The sequence below is a fragment of the Ambystoma mexicanum genome, chromosome 13 (assembly GCF_040938575.1).
Source record: "Ambystoma mexicanum isolate Mex_15411 chromosome 13, UKY_AmexF1_1, whole genome shotgun sequence".
In the NCBI taxonomy this organism is placed as follows: Eukaryota; Metazoa; Chordata; class Amphibia; order Caudata; family Ambystomatidae; genus Ambystoma; species Ambystoma mexicanum.
Window position 1 is genome coordinate 122,632,104 of NC_090938.1, and position 24,131 is coordinate 122,656,234.

The 24,131-nt window shown below is 44.6% G+C and overlaps 1 protein-coding gene across 2 annotated transcripts in view; it reads right to left on the reverse strand.

Annotated features, from left to right (window-relative positions):
* The window catches only part of MTCH1 (mitochondrial carrier 1), a 1,187,755-nt gene that overhangs the window by 412,640 nt on the left and 750,984 nt on the right, over nt 1-24,131 (reverse strand). The window lies entirely within an intron of this gene.

Consider the following 24,131-nt stretch of genomic DNA (forward strand, 5'->3'; position numbering starts at 1 on the left):
TGTTTTTTGGAGCACGAAAGCACACTCTGAGCATGGCAAAGCACACGAGGAAGAAGCAGTTCCAAGATGGCAGTTTAATGCAAGGAGAAAGACGGCAAGACTGAAGAGGGTTACAAGGAAGTAAGTGCCCTTGACCTTTTCAGAGAAAGACCGTTACTTTCATGAGACTTCGAGAACAAGAAACGTAAGACCTGTAATCAAAGCTGAAGAAACCTGTGCTGTGTGTCGGAGGTGCCCGGGGCTTTCCCGCATTGATAGCCAAGGCGGGGAGGATTGTTTGCCATTGTGGTACTGTCCTTGGCTCCCACAGCAAAGGAGCACCCGTGAAGTCAGCAGAGCTGGTGAGTTGGGGAGACTGATACCATACCGGTCTGTTTTGAAGCCAAGGTTTCAAACAGCAACATTGTATAGACAAAACTAAAGAGAACAGTGTGTTAAGCGTATGTGACAAGCAACGCAAATATAATTAAACAGCAGATGAGTGACTGAACTTTTGAAGCCAAGACCGATACAGTAAAGAGTGCTCTGGTGCCACATGGGTGCTGATTCGAAGGTCTGTTAGGTATCCACCTGAAAGGTGGCAATTGTAACAAGGAATTCTGAAATCGAAGTGGTCCTGCAAAAGGTCAAGCCAAACCCAGTGCACATTCGAAAGTCTTTGATAACTGATGCTAACTGAAATTGGTTCGAATCCGGCTGAGGGAGACCGACTGTTTTAAGAAGGGGATCTGAGCCCGGCTAAGGGGGATCCGGGGTGAATAGTGAATCACCTGAATTGAGTACCTGTTAAAGGAAAATAAATTCTCGTTTGTTTTGTCGTATCAGGCCCTCTGCATGAAGAGACTTTTATAGGCAAAGAGACTTGGGCAAAAAAGGCCCTGATGCTAGTGATTGAACTGTATCCTTGTGCTAAAGAAGCCAAAGATTGTGCTACACTCGAGTGCACCGGCTTGCCCGTTACTGGAAAGGTGGGGAAGGGAGGCCAACGCCCTGAACATCATGACATAGTTTTGTGAACACTTCTTTCTTTTTCATAAACACTGCCCCCACTATTTGTATTTAGAGGTAAGGATTGTCAATAGTTTTCTTTAGTATAGGCCCTTTTATTTTGACAAGACACCACTAGGACTGTGTTATTAGTTGATGGTTGTAGCTTGCTTCCATCTGTAGATTTAGGATTAGATAGGCGTTTATCATACCCTTGTTGAAGTTCAATAAACACCCTTGAACTGTGGTCACTTGTGTCTGTTTTACTGTTGCTACCATGCCTTCCTTACACACCTGACTGCATCGCGCACTGGTCACCCTCTGAACTCGGGCCCATACTCCTGAATGTTCAGTTGCCCTTGCCCTAACTCCGGGCTCCCCAGCACTTAAAGGTCTGTATCTGCAACCCTACAGTCCCTTCTCTCTGCACTTATGTGCCACTCGCTGGCTGAACTTCTGACTTAACTGCACTTTCCACTTCCCCTGCCCTCTGGCACTTCTCCCCTTCCCTCTTCCCCGCACTTGCGTGATCTGAATGACACAAGGCCTAGTAAGATCGTTATTTTGTCCTCCCTCTGTTTCCCCCTCCTTGTCTTGTCGCGCCTAGAAACACTTGTGTACAGGCGCATTATAAATGCCACATCATGTCGTATCATATCCTGCTTTGTGGCTAGGTTGGTGATGGCTTCAGTGAAGGTGTTCACTAAGGTTGCATCGTATGTCAGTGGTCTGTATACCAGGATGAATTTGAGGTTTGTTTTGGGGTTTGCGGTTAGGCAAAGGATTAGGGATTCACATGTTAGGCCAAGGATTAGTCATTCACAGTTTCCGATGTTAAATTCTTCAGTTTCAATTTTCAGGTGTTTCTTGTATGCTATAGCCATTCCTCCTCCTCTTTTGATTTTTCCAATTGCTTGTGAGCACTTGAAGTTGTAAGGGAGGCAGTTATGGAGTGTAATTTTAGCCATGTTATGGTTATGAATAAGATGTTGATACCTCCGTTGCACAGGAGGTCATAAATCTCAGCGGCATGCTTGGACCTTGATCTAGCATTGATTAGGTTGCAATGGATCTTTTAGACGTGTTACCCTTGTTTTGTCATGCGGTTGTTTAGTTCGATTGCTTCTGTGTTGTTGTCGTAGATTGGTTGTTGATCCGTGGAGTCTGCTTCGTTGTTAAGGCGGTCTGTTAGATTGATGTTTGGGTTGATGAATTCTTCTGCTTCATCGTCTTCTATGTTTTGATGCAGTTGCTGGCGGTGCCCTTATGTTTTTGTGATGTACGGAATGAGAGTTTTGGTTTCGTACCTCTCTCTTCTGGGGTCCTCTTCTTTTTATTGTACGCTTCCATTTGGTTGTTAGCGTGTCTGGACCTGTCAGTGGTGTGGGAGTGTCGTGGTGCTGCAGTTGTTGTGTGTACGGTGTAAGCTATAGGGATTTTTCTCTTCTCATGCGGTTTGTTCCGTTAGCTGTAGTGTTGGTTGGGATGCGTTCTATATTCGTGACAGTTTCTCCTGGAGGAAGGTGAGGTTGTGGATCCGTTTGGTTTGTTGGTAGTAGGATGGTTAGGGTATTGAGGTTACAAGGGCGGTAGCCAACCTGTAGGGTGTTGTGTGATTTGGTTGGTTTTGACTCTTATCCTCTTGCAAAGTGATAGCTGGATGCCCTCTATGGGTGCATGTCCAATTAGTGGGTTACGTTCTGGTGTTCCTCCATCTATGGATGGACGGTCTAGGCGGGGCTCTGGTGGGTTACTGCACGTTGGAAGAGGGCAGCGCAGTTGGATATGCAACGTGGGTGACGGGTTCCCGGTTAACTTGGGCAGTGACCTGGCTATCGCTACTTGCTTTCAGTGGTTGCTGGGTGTTCCTGGGAGAAGGGGCCTAGGATTCGGAGATGGGAGGCAGTGGGAAACACAGATTGAGATTCCTGGTTAGTGGGAGAAAAGGCCTAGGTTTCAACAAAAGGCAGTCAATAAGAAAATGCACCTAGATTGAGATTCCTGCATTGTGGGAGAAAGACAAGAGAGTTATTCAGAGGAGGAGTGCCTTGTCTACTGAAAGTTGTTGAAATACTTTTTCAAAGCCAGTCTACAAATACAAATCACTTAAGATGTGGTAGTAGTTCAAAATACTGAAGCAGTGGTGGCATATCTGGTTGTCAGTGGATGCAACATTGTAATAGTTCAAACGAAGAGGAGTACTGTGAGCCAAAGGTGACTGTTCTCATTGGGAATGCAGTAGAAGTGTGGCTGATTTAGCAACACTAAAGAAGTCATCCTGACAAATATACCCTTGTGAAACCTAAACTTGTATCCAAGAGAATACTGTTAACCAAGAACTGTACATCACTGGTGGTTGTGAATATGACATTTCTTTTGAACTTTGGTAAGTATTCTTGAGGAGGTGGCAAAGCATTGTGGCTGGGATTACCATTGGTGCTATTTGGAGGAAGTGGAACATGGATATTTCACCAAGAAGTAGACATTTCTAGTTGAACTTTGGTTAACAAATGTTTACATCAACCTTGAAATACTTAGAACTCATTTTCGGCATTTCTTTCTTTGGTTGAACACTAACCGAACTGTCTTTGAATCCTGGGGAAGGGAAATCCCCCAGGACATTAGAAGGTTATTCAGAGACTGTGAATGTTATTCATGTCATGTTGTATTGCCATATATTTTCTTTGTGTATGTGTTGCTTAGTGTGAAGGCCAGTTATCCCATGTTAGAGTGTTTTCCCTTTGCTTTGGTTAGGCAGGGTAATCCTAAACAGAGTAGAGATAGTGAGGCATTTTTGAAGATATTGTTGGTAAGAATAAAATGCCATATAACAACAAATCATCAAGCAGTGGTCCGCCTTTGCATTACTGACCTCTCACAAGGGTTGCATAGTCCGCCATCACGAATTTTATTCAGAAATAATTACAAGTTTTTTTTGTAAGCCGTATGGAGTGCGGTCGAAGATTAACACATCATCCGCAAATGCAATCCACTGTATCCGCAAATGCCCCATTTTTGCTGGATAGGTGATCTCCGATGTCCATATTTGTTCAATATCTGAGAGGTAGAGGTTAAACAGGGTAGCCGCCAAATTGCAGCCCTGCTTAACCCCCACCTTAGTTGGAATAGGCATTGTTGTTGCACCAGCGTTGTTAACACGGACCAAATATGAAGTGTCTTGGTGCAATTTAGCTATCATAGCAATTAGGTAGTGCGGTATCCCCTTTGTGTCAAGCTTTTCCCAAAGAAGGTTCCTAATCATGCAGTCAAACACTGCAGATAAATCAACGGATGCCAAATATAAGGCACCCGTGTTGGGAACTTTCGTTTGGGCTTTTAAATGAGCCAAGATGGTTGCATTCAGAGCAGTAACCATTCTGGCACGAAAGCCCATTTGAAATGGTGAAAGAATTGTAAGACGGTTTATAACATCTTTTAATTGCTGCAATATCAAAATAGCAAAGGTCTTTGCACTCGCGTCAATCAAGGCAATAGGTCGAAAGTTTTCGAGGTTTGTTTTATCGCCTTTCTTATGAATAGGGACTATAACCGATTGTACCCAAGATGCAGGCATGGAAGATGATCTAATGATCTCGTCAAATTGCAGTTTAAGTACAGGGGCCCATAATTGGACATTTTCTTTGAACACACATGGAGGGATCCAGTCCAGGCCGGGAGCCTTTGAATTATTTAATTTTCCAAGGGCCCAGATAATGTCTTCAAGGGACCAGCCCTTGAATTCCTCTACTGAATACTGTTTAAACTTATTCGTTAGTTCAGAAAATCTTTCAGGTAATGCGAATTTATCTTTGTAAAAACGCATCCATACTTCTGCAGTGATTTTGGAGGATTGTTCACCACTTCGTGAAAAATCGTTAACCCTTAAAATGGCCCAAGTGGAACCTCTATCATTGCAACATAATGATGCCATCATTGCTTGATTTGTTGAATGATGAAGGTAGATTCTGTAATTTTTTATGTTATTAAAATATTTATTAAGTACTTTTATTTTCGTAGATTGAAGTTCAAGGTTAGATAATCCCAGTTTGGCTTACTGCACAATCTCCTGATTTTTTTGTTGCTTTTTTAGAATTGTTATTCTAGCGGCAAGTAAGTCGACAACTTGCAGCGATTTTATTTCTTTAGAGCTAAGTATGACCAGGTATATAAGTGCTGTTTTAATAATGGTTGTATTTTGTAAAGTTGTTAAGGTGCCTTTGGTAGTTGAATCATTATAATTCAGAATGTAATGAGATCACTTTAATGATCGAATTTAACTTTCTACACAACTTCCCATTCCACCTTAGAGATGCACCTGGTCGATCATATATAAGAAGAGTGTTGAGTCGATCATGTAGCAAAATTGAGAAAGTTAATTGAATTTCTAATTATAAAATACAATGGTCACTCAATTCACTCATAAAAGTTTCCACTCCCGTACAGCTTGAAGATAATTCCTCATTTACTGCAATGTAGTCGATGCATGACTTTCTGTTACTTCGAGACCATGTGTAAACATTCTCCTTTAAAAGAAAGGGAAAAGAAGCAAGACAATATTCCAGCGCTCAAAAAAGAGCTGCAGTAGAACCCCTCTTTTCATAGTAGTAGATGTTTGATTTTGTAGTAGAGGTTGTAATTCGGTAAGAGGAGTTTGGAGGCAATTGGAGTTAAGATCACCTCCTAAAATTACTTTTGCATTGGGCCATTTATACAGGACCTCATCGAACAGAACGTCAAGATCATCAAACAATTTATTTAAAGCAATGATCAGAGGATTAAAATATAAATGAGATTATTAAAATATAATCTATGTTGCGGGTTCCTAGCTCAACGACAATAGCAATATAGGAATATGTTGAACGAGTCAATAACAAGGTGAATACAAGCCCTGTGTTCACCAAAATAGTAATTCCACCCGATGGTCTACCTTTAGGCGGTTGAGTAGAAAGGGTAGAATAAGAAGCAAGTCCTTTGATTTCAAGTTGATTAACAGCCATAGTTTCTTGGCACAACACTATGTCTACAATTTCATGGGGGGCATACCTAGTTACCCAGATTTTTAAATTCTTTGCTCCACATGAGTTCCATGACATTACCCTTAGCACTTCTTTGCTACTATGAAGGTTCACTTTTTGTGACGTCCTTCTGGGACTCCAACAATGCCGATAACCAAGTCCAATCTTTGGAAACGGCAGATATGGCCACCAACTGGGCCAACACTGCGGCCTCCGAAGGGTGAGGTGTAGTAAGTCCTGATGTTTGTGTATTTGTAATCAATACAGTTGGGGGAGGAGTTTCGTTGAAGATTTTTGCTTCTTCAATCGTTTGAATTTGAGTAATCGATAATCCCAACATTTTCAACCCTCTTTTGTGATTCCATATTAGTTCAGCAATTATTGGGGATTGCAATTCAAATACCATCCTATGATTTTTTATAGATGGGAGAGTAATCCATTTAATATCGCTGGATACCAGCGCTCTGAGTGCGGGATTTTTTTTTTTAAAGTTTGGAGCATAAATGATCGATTTAGATCTTGATCCCCATTTGTTTCCGGGGCACTAATCCATCCGAATATGCTCGACATGGATGAATAGTGCATGGGATCATCTGTAGAGTCGGTATTAAACCGATTTTTGTTAATCATGAGTTCACATTCAGAATTAATCATGGGGTCCTCATTTTGGGTTGAATGATCTGTGTTGTTTAAAGAAGGAGTAGGGACCATAGTGCGCTTTGGAGTCTCCTTCTTTTCAATAGGCAGCAAATTCAACTTTCGTGATGAATTGGGTCGTTGCTCATAGTTCTGCAGAGCATTAATTTTGCGCTCTGGGTCTAAAGATGGTTACAGTGAGGAATTTTCCTCTTGCACCTTCGGTGCCAGTTTCCCCAGATCTAAGGGGACTTCCTGTTCTAAATTCGGCCTTTCCGTCGTTTTTTATTAGGAATTGGTTTGTAGAAAGCAGAGGGCAGAGATTGTTGGGAGGAGGACAACGAGGCAGAGAATTATTTTTGTTTACCAATAATAGATTTCTCTACAGCAGACATATGCTTTTTTTTCCTTACCGCCAAATTTGACTGGAGCGGTAGAGCAAGTCGACTTTCAAATGAAAGCTCCTCAACATTAATCCCCAAATCAATATTTAGTTGAGTAGGGGGGGATATTTTTTTTTTGCCTCAACTGGTGCCGAGTTACCACTAGATTTTAAATCAGGATTGATAGTTTGTGTTTGAGTTAGTTTTTTTTTATTTTGATTTTTTTCTTGTGTTTCTGATAATTTTGCGTTCCGTAAATTCAATCTATTCAGTGCACGCATGTGTAATCTTTTTTGCTTACGTGATATAAAATGTTTTTGTCCTCCCAGATAAGAGGGCTCTTCTAGTTGTGGGGGATCCAACTTTACGACTGCCTTCTTACTTTCATCATTGATGATTGCAATCAATTCAGATGGACTGTCAGGAGTGTCAGTAACAGAATTAGTCTGAGGGAGCTCTTTATTAACTTCTTTAGAAGGAACTTCCAGATCATTTGGCTGGTTAAAGAAAAGCAGCTGACCAATTTTCTCTGTGTGGTGAGCTACCATTTGGCACGACTGCGCGTGGGTATACATTTGAATGTGTTCCAAATTATAAGGTGCGTTAACAGTCTGAGCGAAAGTCGAGGCAAATCCAAACGTTGGACAACCCACACTCTTTTTTTGCACTTACTCGATCTCAATTGGTTTACCCTCTGTTCGTGATGCTGTAGTCATAGTGGCAATCACAGACACACTTGGAGAAAGACAGCCTTTGTGTTTCTTGTAATTTTCGGCAAAAATATAGCCCTCAAGTTTATTAAGCTTAGAGGAGATCTCATTAAGTGTTGATTTGATGTCACTGAGTTCATAATGTGTATAGTCATGACCTTTGTCGAGGAGATTAAGAATCCTCGACATTACAGGGTATGATGATTCAAATATTTGTAGGTCCTCCACTAGTGAAGTTGGCTTGGATTGAAAATCCAAATTGGTCTCAGCATTCGTCGGTCTTGGGTGAGTGAAGATTTGAGATTCAGGAGATGAACACCCTACACCCTCTTTGGTTTGTGCAGATTCTTCATTATAGGAGTCTAGAATTATGTGTTTATTAGTTGAATTTTCCAGATCAGCAAAGGGTGCAACAGGTTCTAATAGTGCTATGCATGGAACGTCACAGCGCAGATGCACTTTGTGTTTGCAAATCGGATGAACTGTAACAGGCGTTGACGGGCCATCAGAAAGAATTACACGTTTTTCCAGCTCCATTTGCACTGCAGGTGCTAAAATCGATATGCCAGATAGTGGCCCTAAATTGGCGTCTTCAATGGTGCCTAAATCATGATTAATCTCAAATTCAGGGACACTTAGGAAACTTTTCCTTGTATTGTGAGCTGCAGCGTGACTTAGATGAGAGACTTCGCTCGTGATCAGTGTTTTAATATGGTCATGGGCCATACCCTTTGAAGCCCCGTACATTGAATTAAATTTCGCCATTGTGGCTTCTATATTACGTTTCTTTGACATCATTGTGGTTTCCATATGGCCGCTACGTAACCGTGTAGACATATTATTTTAATCGACGAGTGAAGCGTTAGAGTGTGTGCTTACACACATCCAGTCTTCTGATGATTTCAACGCGTCTCTATCAGCATATATAAGCGACCAAGTACACTGCCAGTTGTAGCATTTGCTAAACCACAATTGTTCTCAAATAACTCACCTCAAAAAAGAAACTGCTAAGCAGATAATTCCCCCTGTACCCTTTACCTGCCACCCGAACAGCCCAACAGCCAGTACTTCGGCGGTACTTCTGGTGCGTGCGCACTATAGCAATAAGGAATTCTGGGAGAGTGGGTGGGATCTAGTCCGGGCCAAACAATGAAGCGGGCTGTAGGAAGGAAAATATACCGAGCGTAAGAAAACGCTACAAAGAAGTTGGGAGACTAGACTAAGGATTGTGAGTCATTCACTAAAGGTTATACTAAGGATTGTGAATCCTTCACTCAAAGATAGAGTTCGCCCATATGGCAAGTATCTACTTGATTATTCAACAAAGTCTAAACAAGAGTGTTTCCAGAAAGGCAGTCACTTCTCCTTATGCATGGCAGGGTGCAGAGTTGAGAGCGTCAAAGCATCAAAGTCCATCAGATGCGAGTCGCACAAGCATAGAATACAGCCCAGCAGCCGCTACTTCGGCGGTACTTCTGGTGCTCTGAAGCTCGGAACTTTTATTTGGAATACTATTTCTTGTATTGCTGACATCCCTATGCATTGTTTAGCTTTAGTCTGACCCTCCAGGATATTGCGGCAAGAATGTACAAATTTGCTACACAAAAAGGGACATTTTGTAGCACACTACTGCATTTCTTGCAGCAATTACGCATTGTACACTATTCTCAGTCCAAAAAATAAATACATTTCAGTTTACCCGACTGTACATTGAAACAAGTATGAATTCAGCATTAAGTGCTACATAAAGCAGATGTGGACAAAGATTTACAGCACTTAGAAGCTGAGAACTCCAGCATGAATCAGTATAAAAATCGTATCAGATGACACCAATTTACGGCACTTAGAAGCTGAGCAATACAGTATGAAGCGCTAAGTAAAGCAGATGCTAACAATTTACAGTGCTTTTTAGCATGAGGAATTCAGCATGAAGCGCCACATAGAGCATATGTTGACAACAATTTACAGCAGCACTTAGAAGCTGCGGAATGCATTATGTAGTGCTACGTAAAGCAGATGATAACAATTTACAGTGCTTATAAGCGGAGCACTCCAGCATGAACCTCTTTAAAAATTAGATCAGAGGACATCAATTTACAGCGCTTAGAAGACTTAGGTAGGGGAATGCACAAAGAGCTACCTGAGGGAGTGTGGTGCTGCATAACTGGGAAAGAAGACCAAACAAAAATGAACAATTGTAGGTATCAAACTAGGAACACAATTACTTTTCTAAATGGTGTACCGGTACTTTTATCTTGAAAAAATAGATAAAGTACAATCAAATTATTCAAAAATATATAATTTATTGCACAAATAAAGGGACCCTAAAAAATAGTGCACGGCATGTCGGTGCGCATCGACATTTTACTTCCAATATGGCGATGCGCTGAATTAGCTTACTGGCCGAGTCCTCTTTCTATACTGCTGCATTTGTAGGAAGTGTATTAGCTTAACTTTTAAAAAAGGTGCCATCTGAGGAGGGGAGTGCATTTGCCCATGGCGACTGCTCGAGACGCTTTTGAAGAGTAAGTACTATTTACCATTCTCCTGCGGGTTGTGACCGCATAGGCACGGAACTAGACACTTTAGGTGTGCTGGGAGTCGACTAGGTTCGAGCCGCTCCTAACACTAATCGGCTGTTTGTTTACCGAGTGATTCCAGTTGTAAGATATATATATATATTTTTATTTTTTTATTTAAAATGCATTTGGTTTATTTCTTAAACCTTACATTTCTGCAACATATTGGTACAATTTAAAGACAATATGAATGAAAACGGAAAAAAGAAAAAAGAAAACAAAAAGAAATCTCTAAACGAAATAGTCTTTAAATAGTCTAAATAGCATAGTCTTTAAAACACTTATGTATAGTTTGTAGCAGGGATGTCCTTCCAAAAGTGGACTGAGGACACAATTTTTCTGTTTCCCATTAAAATATAGCTCCACCGTGCCTCAGTGTCCAATGGGATGGTTGTAAGATATATGCTTTTACACTGGCATAGAATATGGGACCCATGGCAGGACTCCTACTGTGCACGTTCTGTTTATTGCTAATGCCACGTATGTACTATCACTTAATGGGGCAAGTTGTTTTTCAGACAGACATCTCATGTTTTACACATTGATAACGGGTGCTACAGTGAACTACGGACCATTTTGAGTGTTGAGGTTGATGCTTTTGAATTTAATGATGTATTCATACACACGCTTGAGAGCCGCTTAGTATCCACCATTGGAGATTTTTGCAGGTATTTCTGACATGTTTTTATATGTATACCCATGGGAGAACTCGTATTGTGCACACTCTGTGTAGTGCTAATGCCATGAATGAACTACCACTTAGTGGGGCACGTTGTTTTTTCAGAGAGTCATTTCTTGGCCTACCCATTGATAACTATTTCTTCAGTCAACTACGGACCACTTTGGGTGTCGAAGTTGATGCTTTGATATTAATGGTGTATTAATACACTTTTTGAGAGTTAGTATCCATCGTTGGCGACTTTTCAGGTATTTCAAACATGTTTTTATATGTATTTGTTTGTGCTTGTGCTGGTGGATTCCACATTCCTCTCTCTAACCCCGGGTGATTCACTCACCTAACTTATGAAAAGGACCTCTATACTAGTGGTCGTGCGAACTAACTACTGGATGTATCGTGGTACAAGAAGTGGCGATAAATGGCTCTTCTTTTAATTACCTTTCTGTAATTATTTATTTCTACAAGGGTGACTTTGGAGACTCTTGTAGAATCTGTCATGGTGACGGGCTTTGACCCCCTATCACTCTTTGGGTTTAGGTCTGACTGTAGTGGTGGAGGGTGTAATTTGTTTTTAAGATGGTACAACTGGGAACTGAAGGCTTTTTTCTATTTTTTTCAGCTTATTCATTACATCCGTTGGTGGATGTTTTCTGGACCCCAACTGCACAATGTTGTAGGAATTTTAAATGAACAAGTTCAGCCATATAAAGGCAAGAAGAACTGAAACATGAAACATGTCTGGTATATATATGTTTTATGTGACACATTTGTTTTGTGATGTTGTGATTTGCTGCTATATTTGTGTCCATGCATTTGTCTAAGGTGCAATTCTTTTAATGAAAATTGAGTAATGCAATTGTATTTAATATGATTCTCTTTTGTGTGTTTTTTAGGGTCCCTTTATTTGTGCAATAAATTATATATTTTTGAATAATCTGGTTGTACTTTATCTATTTTCTCAAGATAAAAGTACCGGTACACCATTTAGAAGAGTAATTGTGTTCCTAGTTTGATACCTACAATTGTTTATTTTTGTTTAGTTTTCTATCTCTTTGTTAATCATTATATATCTATATATCCCCTGAGAGTAGAGATAGTGAAAATGGGGGTTATTTGTTGAAACCTATTTGAATCCCTGCTGCACAACTGGGCCAGCATGCAATACAGTGTCTGGAATGGGGCTAATAATGCAGGGCCTGGGGAAGTTGGGTTAGTGGTTCCACAATACAGGGACCTGGGGTCCACAATACAGTGCTGTAGGGATGGCACACAATTCAGTGCCAGGAGGGGGTGGGAGTGATTCAAGAAAGGGCATTGGGGCACATGGTACTGGCTGGGCAAATTGGGGGAGGGTGGGCTAAACTGTAATGCAGGGACAGAGATCACATTAGACAGAGATCACATTAGATGGATGGTCTGTGTGATGGCTGAGACGGAATCTGCGAGAATGTGCACGAGATTGAGGGTGTACGAGAATGAGTGAGAGAGAGATGGGATGCTGCAAGGGTAAGAGGGTGCTGTAATTGAGGTTGCCTGTGATCGTGGGTGCATGGGGGAATGAGTGTATCTGGAGCCGTGTGCGTGAGGTTGGGGCTGGACAGCACTGTAAAGATGGATGTAGTGTGCAATTTAAGGTCAGTGTGATGGGCGTCTGTGAAAGTGAGAGGGTATTTGTGAGAGTGCGAGAATGAGGGCTAGGAACGGGATGCCGGCAAGGGTGAGAGGGTGCATGTGACGGAGGGTGCCTGTGACCGTGGCTGCATGGAGGAGTGTTAGAAATGGGACTGGACTGCACTGTAGGTTTGGACAGCATGATGGGTGCCTGTGAGAGTGAGATGGTATTTGTGAGAGTGTATGCGAGAATGGGGGTAAGAGACAGGATGCCTGCAAGGGTGAGAGGGTGCATGTGACTGCAGAGTGGAGCTGAGTGCGTGACATGGAGACTGGGCTGAGAAGAGAGGTAAATGGGGTGCCGAGCGAGGGAATGGGAAAAGACAGAATGGAGACCCTGTCAGAGGGAAAAGCTCACAAGTTGCAGGGTGAAGACAGACCTGGGTGTGGAGACCTGGGGTCCTTGTCCTGCGATTTGAAGATCTGAGGCCGCAGGTGAGCACTGGTCTCGGTCTTGGAGTGGGCAGGTCCTTCATTATATTTGGTTTCCTCACAGCATGCCCAGCGCACGCAGACATTGTCTGCCATGCGCTGGGTCAAAAGAGAAATTGAACTCACATGCACAGCCAATGGCAGCTTTGTGTATGGTGATTGGAGCCTCGCCACCCTGCCTAGACCCATTTGAGCAATCAGACTGATGCCACATATCACGACTTCATGCTGCTGCCTGAAAAAAAACAAACACAGAAGCAGGGAGGGAAAGTAATTTTTGTGGCGCTTAATGTGTATTACGCAGCAATTGCAGCAAACAGATAATTTAGCGTTTTTATTGCAAATCACGAAATCGCGATAAACTGGAGTGTCTGTTTAGTTGTAAGGGCAAGCGTAGGTTTGGTTTTGGATACACACAGACGAACTAGTTACTCTTACCTTGTAACGTTCTTTCGATGGGATGTTCCTCCGACGTATTCCTTATCTTAGATAGAAATCCTTCAGCTTTGCTGGCCTCGGAAAATTTTTTCGCCAGAGGGCGCTGCGCGTCGATGATCGCCAAGTCGATGACCCTCGACGGCCTCCGTGCCGACGTCGACGTCATCCTGCCTATAAAGGCCGCGCGCAGCGTCCGTTGCTCAGTTCCGTTTTGTAGTCCCCAGTAATGTTTTTGGATTAGACTAATCACCTTGAAGGAGCATAGGCTGCAAACCCACAGGAAGTCATACTGCGGGGATGGATGGGAGGGTCGATAAGGAATACGTCGGAGGAACATCCCATCGAAAGAACGTTACAAGGTAAGAGTAACTAGTTCTTCGAAGGGATTGTGTCCTCCGACGTATTCCTTATCTTAGATAGACTCCCATAGCAGTGGTATTGTGACTGGAGGCGGGAGTAATAAAAGTTATGTTACCCTTCCAGAATGGACAGAGTGTAACACAGCCTTGCCGAATCTAGTTTCTTGACTAGAGGAGGAATCCAGGCTATAGAATTTGGTAAATGTATGTGCGGACGACCATGTGGCAGCCGCACATATATCTCGAATTGGCACCCCTCTTTGAAGGGCTGAGGATGTTGCGATACCCCTGGTAGAATGAGCCCTTAGATTTTGAGGAGGCTCCTTTCCTGCCAATTTGTAGCACTCCAGAATGGCTAAAATAATCCATCTGGAGATGGTTTGTTTTGTTATTGGAAGGCCCAACTTATGTCCTGCATAACCTACAAAGAGTTGGTCTGCTTGTCTGATCTTAGCCAATCTGCTGATATAGAAGCTCAAGGCTCGCTTAGGGTCCAGCCTGTGCAGTCTCTCTTCCTCCTTCCCCGGATGAGGAGGAGGGTAGAAAGAAGGTAATATAATCTTCTGAGTGATGTGAAACTCCGAGACTACCTTCGGGAGGAAGTTAGGCTTCACCTGAAGAACAACTTTGTCCTTGTAAAAGATTGTATGTGGAGGTTTACACGATAAGGCTTGCAACTCGCTAACCCTTCTAGCAGATGTCAATGCTATTAGCAAAACAGTTTTGAGGGTGAGAAGCTTCAATGAACAAGAGTGTAGTGGTTCAAAAGGGGCACCCTTTAGGAAGTTTAAAATTAGGTTTAAATCCCATAAGGGAACTTGAAAAGGTTTCGGGGGATAAACATTAGTTAATCCTTTTAGGTATTGTATTACCAATGGAATTTTGAAGTATGAAGGCTCCTCTGCAGTGCGCTTAAAGATTGATAGCGCTGCGAGATAGCCCTTAATTGTGCCAACCTGTAGGCCTGAATTAGCCAGGTAAAGTAAGAATGACAACACCATAGGTGTACCACAAGAAAAGGGTTCAATATTCTTTTCTCTGCACCAGCTGCAAAATTTGTTCCAACGGCAGCGGTATAGAGTTTTAGTTGCCGGCCTTCTGGCCGAAAGCAACACCTCCATAACATCATCCGGAAGGTCCCAATCCTTGTACCTCAACCTTTCAGACACCAAGCGTGAAGGTTGAGGGTCTTGATGGCTGGATGGAGAACCTGACCTTCCTTCTGCGAGAGAAGATCCTCTCTGTATGGCAGTCGAATTGGAGGGCAGATGGACATGTCTAGAAGGTCCGGGTACCACGTTCTCCTGGCCCAATCCGGGGCAATTAGGATCATGGTCTTCCGAAACCTTCTCAACCTCCTGATCATTTGAGGAATGACAGGGACCGGAGGGAACGCGTACAGAAGTGGGAACTCCCAGTCCACTACGAACGCATCTCCTAGAGCTCCTCTCGGGGGAAATTCCCTTGAGCAAAATCTGTCGCACTTCCTGTTGATACTGGTGGCGAACAGATCCACTTGAGGGGTTCCCCAAAGGGCGAAGATCTCTTGAAGGACTTCCTGAGCTATCTCCCACTCGTGAGAGACTGTGCTCTGCCTGCTCAGAGCGTCCGCTGTCAAGTTCTTCTCTCCGGCTAGGTGAATTGCCGATAGAGAGATTCCTTCCTGAATTGCCCAAAACCAGAGCTGCATCGCCTCTCTGCACAGTGGTAGTGAGCCTACGCCTCCTCTTTTGTTGAGGTAGTGCATGGCCACTGTATTGTCCGTCATTATTAGGACGTTTCTTCCCCGTACAGACGGCAGAAAAGCCTTCAGCGCTAGTCTGATGGCTCTCAGCTCCAACAGGTTGATATGTAGTCTGGACTCCGATGGAGACCAACGACCGCTGATGGTCAAGTCGTTGGCGTGAGCTCCCCACCCCGTGAGTGAGGCATCCGTGACTACTGTTATCTCCGGCCATGGTTGCCAAAACATTTCTCCTTTCAGGATGTTCTCCCGACAGGCCCACCACTGAAGGTCTCGGGCTACTTTGACCGGGATCCGAAGGAGATCTGTCATCCTTCCTGAGAACTGTGACCACTGAGTTCTCAGTGCCCACTGGAGGGATCTCATTCTCAGGCGAGCCTCCGGCACGAGGAATATGCAGGATGCCATGAGGCCTAGCAACCTCAGAAAGTCGTAGGCTGGGAGATATTGGGCATTCTGAAATCTGATGACCATCTGCAGAATATCTCGAGCCCTCACCTCTGGTGGCAAGGCTTTTCCCAGGGAAGTGTCCAGGACTGCTCCAATGAATTGGAGTCTCTGTGATGGTATCATCTGTGACTTCTTTAAATTGAGGGAGAAGCCCAGCTTGTGAAGGAAGTGGCAAACATAATCTAGTTGTCTCTGAGCCTGTTCCGAAGATACAGTTCTGATCAACCAATCGTCTAGGTAAGGGTAGACATGAATCCCTTCCCTCCTTAGACTTGCAGCCACAACCGACATTAGCTTGGTAAAGACCCTCGGGGCGGAGGTTAGCCCAAATGGCAGAACTCGAAATTGATAATGAGAGCTGCCAATTGCGAACCTCAGGTATCTCCTGTGCCTGGGATGGATCGGCACATGGAAATAAGCGTCCTGGAGGTCTAGAGATACCAACCAGTCCTGAAGCTGGAGGGCCTGAAGGATCTGAGAGAGAGTCACCATCTTGAACTTGTCCTTTCGGAGGAATTTGTTCAATTCCCGTAAGTCTAAGATGGGTCTCAGTCCTCCGTCCTTCTTCGGTATTATGAAGTAGGGGGAGTACCAACCCTTGTTCCTTTCCGCTACAGGTACCAGTTCTATGGCACCTTTCTCTAGCAGGTCTAAAACCTCCTGCAAGAGGAGCGGATCTGGAAGCTTCAAAGGGTTGTTCCCCGGTGGATGACTCTGAGGGATATGTAGGAAGGGCAGGCAATAACCTTGGGCTACTGTCTCCAGAGCCCAAGCATCTGACGTAATAGCCTGCCATTCCGTCAGATGGTGAGTTAACCTGCCCCCTACTGGTGTTCTGTGAGGGGAGACCTCAGAGTGGTTTTGAAGCGGCTGATGCAGTTGCCGAAGGTAAAGTGGCTCCTGCTCCTGCGGGTGCGGCTTTCTTTCCCCTACCCCGTCCACCACGGGTAAATCTTCCTTGGCCTCTTTGAGCCGGTCGTCCCCTGCCCCTTCCATATGAGGAATAGTAACGAAAGGACCGTCCTCTCCACGATGATCCCGAAGGACGAAAGGTATTCTGACGGATAGCAGCTCCCAATGACTTGGCTGCTGCCTTGGACGTTTGCAGTTTCTCCAAACTGTCATCCGCCTTCTTTCCAAAGAGGGTAGAACCGTCAAAGGGCATATTCAAAAGCCTGGTCTGCACGTCAGAGGCAAAACCAGACTTCCTCAACCACGCATGCCTGCGGATTGTGGTACTTGCCGCCATGGCCCTGCTGATACTGTCAGCAGAATCTAGGCCAGTTTGTAGGGTCTCGCACATCGCATCTTTACCATCCCTGATGATGTTTAAAAATGCGTCCCTTTCCTCTCCTTCTTGGAGGCAGTCAGCCGCTGATGAAGCGCACTCCCAAAGGGTGTGGCTGAACCTAGCGAGCGTACAGGTCGCGTTAATAGACTTTAACGCCATGCTACAGGCAGAAAAAACCTTCTTAGCCATGGCATCATATTTTTTGTCATCCCTATCCTGCGGAGCAGTGGGGTATGCAGATGTGCTGCCTGATGAGGTTGCAGCCTGTACAACCAAGCTCTCAGGAGTAGGGTGTTTTGACAAATATTCAGGGTCAGAACTAGCCACCCTGTATTTTGTTGACAGTTTTTTATTTACTGCCGGGATAATTTCTGGCGTTTCCCAGTTTGTCAAAATCCTTCTCTGTAGAGCAGAGTGAAATGGAACCACAGGATCCTCCTGTGGGCCCTTGTCCAGTATGTCAGTGAGGTCATCCTGCTGAAAGGCAGGAGAAGGTGCAGACCAACCCATAAATTCTATGATTCTAGACATCAGAGCTCTATATGGAGTCTCCGCATGTTCTCCTGGGTCTGGTTTGATAAATTCTGCTTCAGGAGAAGTGTCCAAGCCACTAGCTTCCTGAAGTGCATCCTGAAGATTTTTTAATCTTCCTTCCTCAGAGGCGAAAGTCTCTGGCTCTGGTGATGTGGTCCTCTGTAAATCAATATCTTGGTCTGAATCCTCCCTTTCCTCAAAAATCGAGGTTAAAGGGGGATACATTGGTTTTTGGAATGGTATAAACCCCATTTCCAATGCAGAAGGAGCCATCATCACAGGCCTTGAAAACGTCGATGTCGTCGACACCGACGTGAAAGTACTCGAAGGCGCCGTGAAAAGCGTCGAGAAATGTGTACTAGGCCTCGAAGAACTCGAAAGGATCGGAGTCTTGCTCGAGAACGACGTCGACGTTCTCGGCGTCGAGTCGGAGGTCTTTTGTCTAACCGTTGGCTGTGGAGTAGCCGTGGTTCTTTCCTTCACCGGCGTCGATATCGGCGTCGACGTCGGCGTCGACTCGATCGACTGATGCGCCGATGAATCCTTCGACAACGGCGTCGATGGCGCCGACCTCTGTTTCGAAGGAGTTTTCGACGATGGCGTCGATGATGCTTTATCTCCCGATGGCTCGAGGCGCTTTCGGGTTGACTTTTCCGCCGGGTACTGCGACTCGCGGCGTTTAGATTTTTTGGGTTTTTTACCCGGGGTATCACCCTCAGCTGTCTTCGAGGGGGACGAGGCCGCTTTCTCGAAGACGCTTAGCATCTTTTTCCTGAATTCCTCCCACTCAGCTTGCGAGCTGCGTTTTGTGGGGCAATGAACTCTCTCAGGAGAACTCGACGAAGATGACGAAGGGGATCTCCTACGTCTCTTCTTCGAGTGTCTCGATGTCGACGAGTGGTGGGAGCCACTTCGTGATCTAGATCGAGAGTGTTTTTTATGGTGAGGAGACGAACGTCTCGACTCTACCGAAGAAGCTTTCGAGGAAGTTAAAGTTGACCTACCTCTCTCGAGCTTCCCCCTACGCTCCTTCAAGGCTTTCGCCGTCATGGAAAGGCATTCCTCACACTCCGAACTCTGGTGCGTGATTCCCAGACACCACAAACAGACCCTGTGAGGGTCCGTCAACGACATTTTCTTCCCGCAGTCTCGGCACTTTTTGAAACCGGACCGAGGGGTCGTCGGGTCGGAGGAGGATGCCATCGATATCGAGGTAAATAGTAGTTATTATATACGTTATCTTTGACGAGAACTGAGCAACGGTGTTCCGAGGCACAACGAAGCGCGGAAAAACGGAACTGAGCAACGGACGCTGCGCGCGGCCTTTATAGGCAGGATGACGTCGACGTCGGCACGGAGGCCGTCGAGGGTCATCGACTTGGCGATCATCGACGCGCAGCGCCCTCTGGCGAAAAAATTTTCCGAGGCCAGCAAAGCTGAAGGATTTCTATCTAAGATAAGGAATACGTCGGAGGACACAATCCCTTCGAAATTTAAGTTAAACTCTTTGACTCAGACTTTCCTTAGTTTCATAAGGTAGGGAAATCCCACTTTAGCTTAGGGCAAGTTAGACCTTCATCCATCCAGACATCTAAGTCAAATAAAACAAGTTTGTGTGAACTTTGAATGTGTTGTCTGTGTCTTGCTTCATGATGCCTTCACAGAACCCATAATTAAATGGTTCTGGCTAATGACAGCAGGCCATTAGAAACTCAGGGATTAGGGTTTCTTCTTCACAGTCAAGGGAAATACGGCGCCCCCCCACATGATCCTCTCTCCTGACATCACCCACAAGGTCAGGATTAGGTCGTGGCTGCCTTTCCCCGGTCATGTGGGAAGACACCACTACAGGCAGCAAATGGAGGGGACAGGAAAGAGATGAGCCCTTATAAAATCAATATGGAGGAACCCTTCATCAAGCCCCCTTGTGCTGACGGACTCTATTCCATTCTCCAGCCTGCAGCTTCAGAGGCTCTTTGATGGTCCACTCCTTACTGTGAGGCAGGCCTTTGATATGGAAGTGTTCTCAGAAAATTGCCTGGTAGGAGCTACCGTGCCTGGCAGAGAGGAGTTACCCATCTTCCCAGAGAGTCAACAGAAGCAGGCCTTTTGTCTCATTCTATGGAATGCAGTAAGACCGCCTGGAATTCACAGAGCTTCTCATAGCTGGTCTGAGCTCACAAGGTTGACAACGGTATACTATAAATCAGATATGAACTACCAGCCACCATACCAGAGCCTAGGTAAGGCATATATTTCGAGATTACCCTGCCACCAGGCAGTAGTTTATAATACTTATTATAGGTTTGTATCAGATGTGCAGATTTAAAGTCTCTGTCTGCAGTGGCTGTGCGGTCAGCTCCAGCTGTCAAACAGGGCAACTGTTACGTCTGAACCTACTCTGTGCCACTGGATGGCAGGGGCTGCACATCAGGGTGACTGATGCAGCAGGGCACACAGGTCTACACTCTTCATATGGCCTGACGTTTTCTGAAAAAGAGTGTCCGATTAGCAGACTATCCTTTTAGAGATGCAATTGCCCACATCATTTCAATATTTAATAAAAATGTTTTTAAAAAGCTCAGACTTTTACTCTCTTACCAGAGGGTAATTCCAATCACACACACAGCTCCTCCTGGTCTTCTCTTGCTTCTAATGTAACAACCTACACGTTTCTTGTCTCCTCTGCTGTAGCCTTTACCCTTTCCTTTCCTGCTACCTCTTCATGGCAGTTCTCACCTTTGGTGGTTATCACCGCAGACTCTCTTCTTTAACACCACCTGCTAGTACAACCTCCTACTCTTGATCACTCGCACCTCCTAATGTTACTACATCCCCCAGCTCTCTTCTGCCACTGCCTTTCCAGCTTCTTCCATCGGTTTAAGTTCTGCTTTTTCCACCTCTTGTCAGCTTCCAACCTTTTTTTTACAGACAAACCTCCTGCCCAGAAACCAACACCCAGATCAAGGGTTGGCCAGCTTTACACTGTGTTCTCCACTCCCTTTGAGTAGGCGTGTCATTAAGGGTGTCATGCCTGCCAATGGCTTCTCCTCGACGTCTTGTCATTCAGCCCAGCGGACGGCTAGACCGTTCTACACTCGCTGGCGGCTGTTTAATAAACTACCCGGCAAAGGAATACGTTGACATTATTCGCAAACATTTGGTTATGAATTGAACTTTGTTTACTTACCTTCCTTCTATTCCACCTTCATGTGCGTAGTGCCTCTTTAAGGACTTTCCGGCATACGCGATAGCCAGTTGACAATGCGTTTGTCATGTGTTACGCGCTAATCAGCTGACACGTACTTAAACCCGGAAGTTCCGGTATTCGGCGCTTCTGATCGTCGTTAGTTCTATGTTCTACGTTCCGGAGCCGTTGCTCTTGCTTCTTTCCTTGCTCCTCCACGGAATACGCTTGGCTACTCGATCTCCTATTGAGTCCCCGTCCTGGCTGCATTACACTGTGACAGCCACCTGAATATTCCGAACTCTGCAACCTCCTGAAGCGGCACCTGCAGTCTTTCCCGCTGGGCCATTATCCGGTATTGGCTGCCCCCGCTGTCCTGGCCGCATTACCCTGCGACTGCCACCTGAATATTCCGAACATTCTGCAGCCTCCTATTGTTGTACCTGCAGCTCTTTCCGAGGGGCTGCGCTCTGGATTCACCATTCCTCTCCATTGTCTCCAACCAGCTATATTCACGGAGCGAACATTCTTACTCCTTCAAAGGTGAGAGAGGTTTCCTCTACTCTCTTCTGTTGTACAACCTCTGAGGGCAATTCCTGCAAAGGACTTACCAGCTTGTATTTCGGTTCTTCTCACAAACTTCCATTTTTACTCCAATCCTGTCTCTGTTCTTCACCTCCATACATCAAGTGCACTGAGACTTTATAGACGCTATCCTGCGTGCACCATCCCGAATCTAGTGTGGCCCTCGTTTCGTGCGGGTTCGTTTTTCCCTACTAACCTTCCTTTCCCTGTCGTTGGTTAGGAGTCTTCTATTGTGGGGATTACTAAAGACACAACAGTAGCAGGTTGATCGTTCCTACATACTTCTCGCCTTTAATAGAAAACAGGTCAATGGCTTTTCTAACCGAAACATACTGTCTTATATTGTCTCAATCAGCTCCTAATATCTTCTTTATCCTTCTCCTAACAGGCTGGTGGTTCCTATATACTTACTCGCCCTTTCCACTGATTCCTCCCTTGGGCTGTTTCCTTAACAGTCAAAGAGTGGCGTCAGTTGGAAGGTCGCTATTCAACAGATACTAGGTACATCGAGTCATCTCTGGAAGACTCTACGTGTATCCTTTTAGTAAAATCTACCCAACATGTATCTACCCAACATGTATCCTTTTATGCTGGTATTCTGTAGAATTGTTGGTTTATTGAAGTTACCAAATCCATTTCTCATGGATTTATAACAGGATTTCTAACAAAGGGTCTACACCTGTGAGCAGTAATTGAAGGAGGCATGGCATTGGCGTTTCACCTCAAGCTCACATGGGGATGTTTTGGGCTTATGTGGTTGGGCCAGGCCTACATATAGCCAGACTGCCAATTTGGATTTAAAGCGTGTTTTTCTGACCTACTAGGAGTCTCGATGTTCTAAGGTGTGTTCAGTATATGGGTTACAGATTTTGATCCCCTATGTTAAGTTTTGAAACCTTCGCTGAAAGATCAATGATAGTGGAAAAATAACACTTTTGCATGCAGGAGTTTAATTGACTGGCCAATAGCGTGATGGTAATGCTGCTCCTCTTCTCCAATCTTCCAGTTCGCAGGTTTAAAATATGGCGCTTGCAGTACCAGGCATAGGGCCTCATCACATATCCCAATGACTATCAGATAGGTGCATTTGGGCTACTACTGCAGTAAACGCTGCTCCAACGTTATTGTAAAACTTATACTAGTCTACTCCACAAACCACTTTCAGGGAGAGGACTATCATGGATGCGTATTAAGCAACCATGACTTTGGAAGACATATGGGCTACTAAGGGCAGCACAGGAAGTGTAAACGTGACTACCATTGCAGTTCTACTTACCACAAAAGAAGAAGTTGAAAAACCAAAGAAGCCAACAACAAGTTGAGGGGAGGCGGAAAGTAACAGTGAAATCCCCAGTGAGACCTGGATGGGACTTACTAGAGAACAATAGTCGGGGACATCACAAAAGCAATTAAAAAGTTCAGGGGACCTGCAAACCTAGGCAATAAAGAAAGGGCTTTCTACCTTATCCTTACACATGTGCACCACAAAAATTCTGCAAGGTCTTTTAAAGAACACCATACATGGAAGAGCCAGCAGAGAAAACGAAAACTTGAGAAAGGGTAAACAAATGGACATGTTCTTAAATCTCCAGCAGAGATTATTTTCAGCATCAACTAATAAATGCAAACATTGAACAGATCCACAAAGAAATTCATCCAAGATTATTCAACTACATAGCATCAAGACTGGCGTCCTGGTCTCTTGCTCAGTATATTTTTCTAACCTCACCAGAGAGCAAGTCCACTCTGCAGTCACTTTGGGGTCAGCCAATAAGTTAAAGTTTATGCAAGGTCATCTCATAGGTGTGGAGCCCTGCCAACATTTAATATTCACTCAAATTGGTATTCTCACAATTTAGAGATTCATTTACAATGTCTATTTCGTTTAGACGAGGTTCCACATTTTCAGAATCAAATTCTCTGTTTTATTTAAACCATATTAATATGTTTAAACTTTTGAATGTTGTACTTTGATTAAATTAGCATTATTTGTTTAAGTATCTGTCTGGACAATGCTATTATTTCTTGCCTGTTTAAATAGACACAACATTACACAATGCCTCATTACAAGTCACCCGGTCAGGAAACAATGGTGGTGGACCGGCTGATTCCGAGTCCTGCAGGCGGGAGGTGTCACTCCCGCCAGGTCTGACCTGGCGGGAGTAACACCACTTGCCTGCAGGCAGACATGGAAACACCGGCTCTGTCATAGACGGAACCAGTGTTTCCATGGTCCCCATCCCCGTGGAGTCCTATGGGACTGGGAATGGGGATTTACAGCATTCTTCCTCCAGAATTACTGGGGCACCAGGGTTTAAATGCCCCGGTGATTCCGGCAACCACGGAGGCGGAATGGTATTACGGGTCCGGCGGCAGCCTGCCAGTTTTTCTGGCACGGCTAACGCCTGACTCGTAATGAGGCCCAATGTTACTAACAATACCATTTTTAGA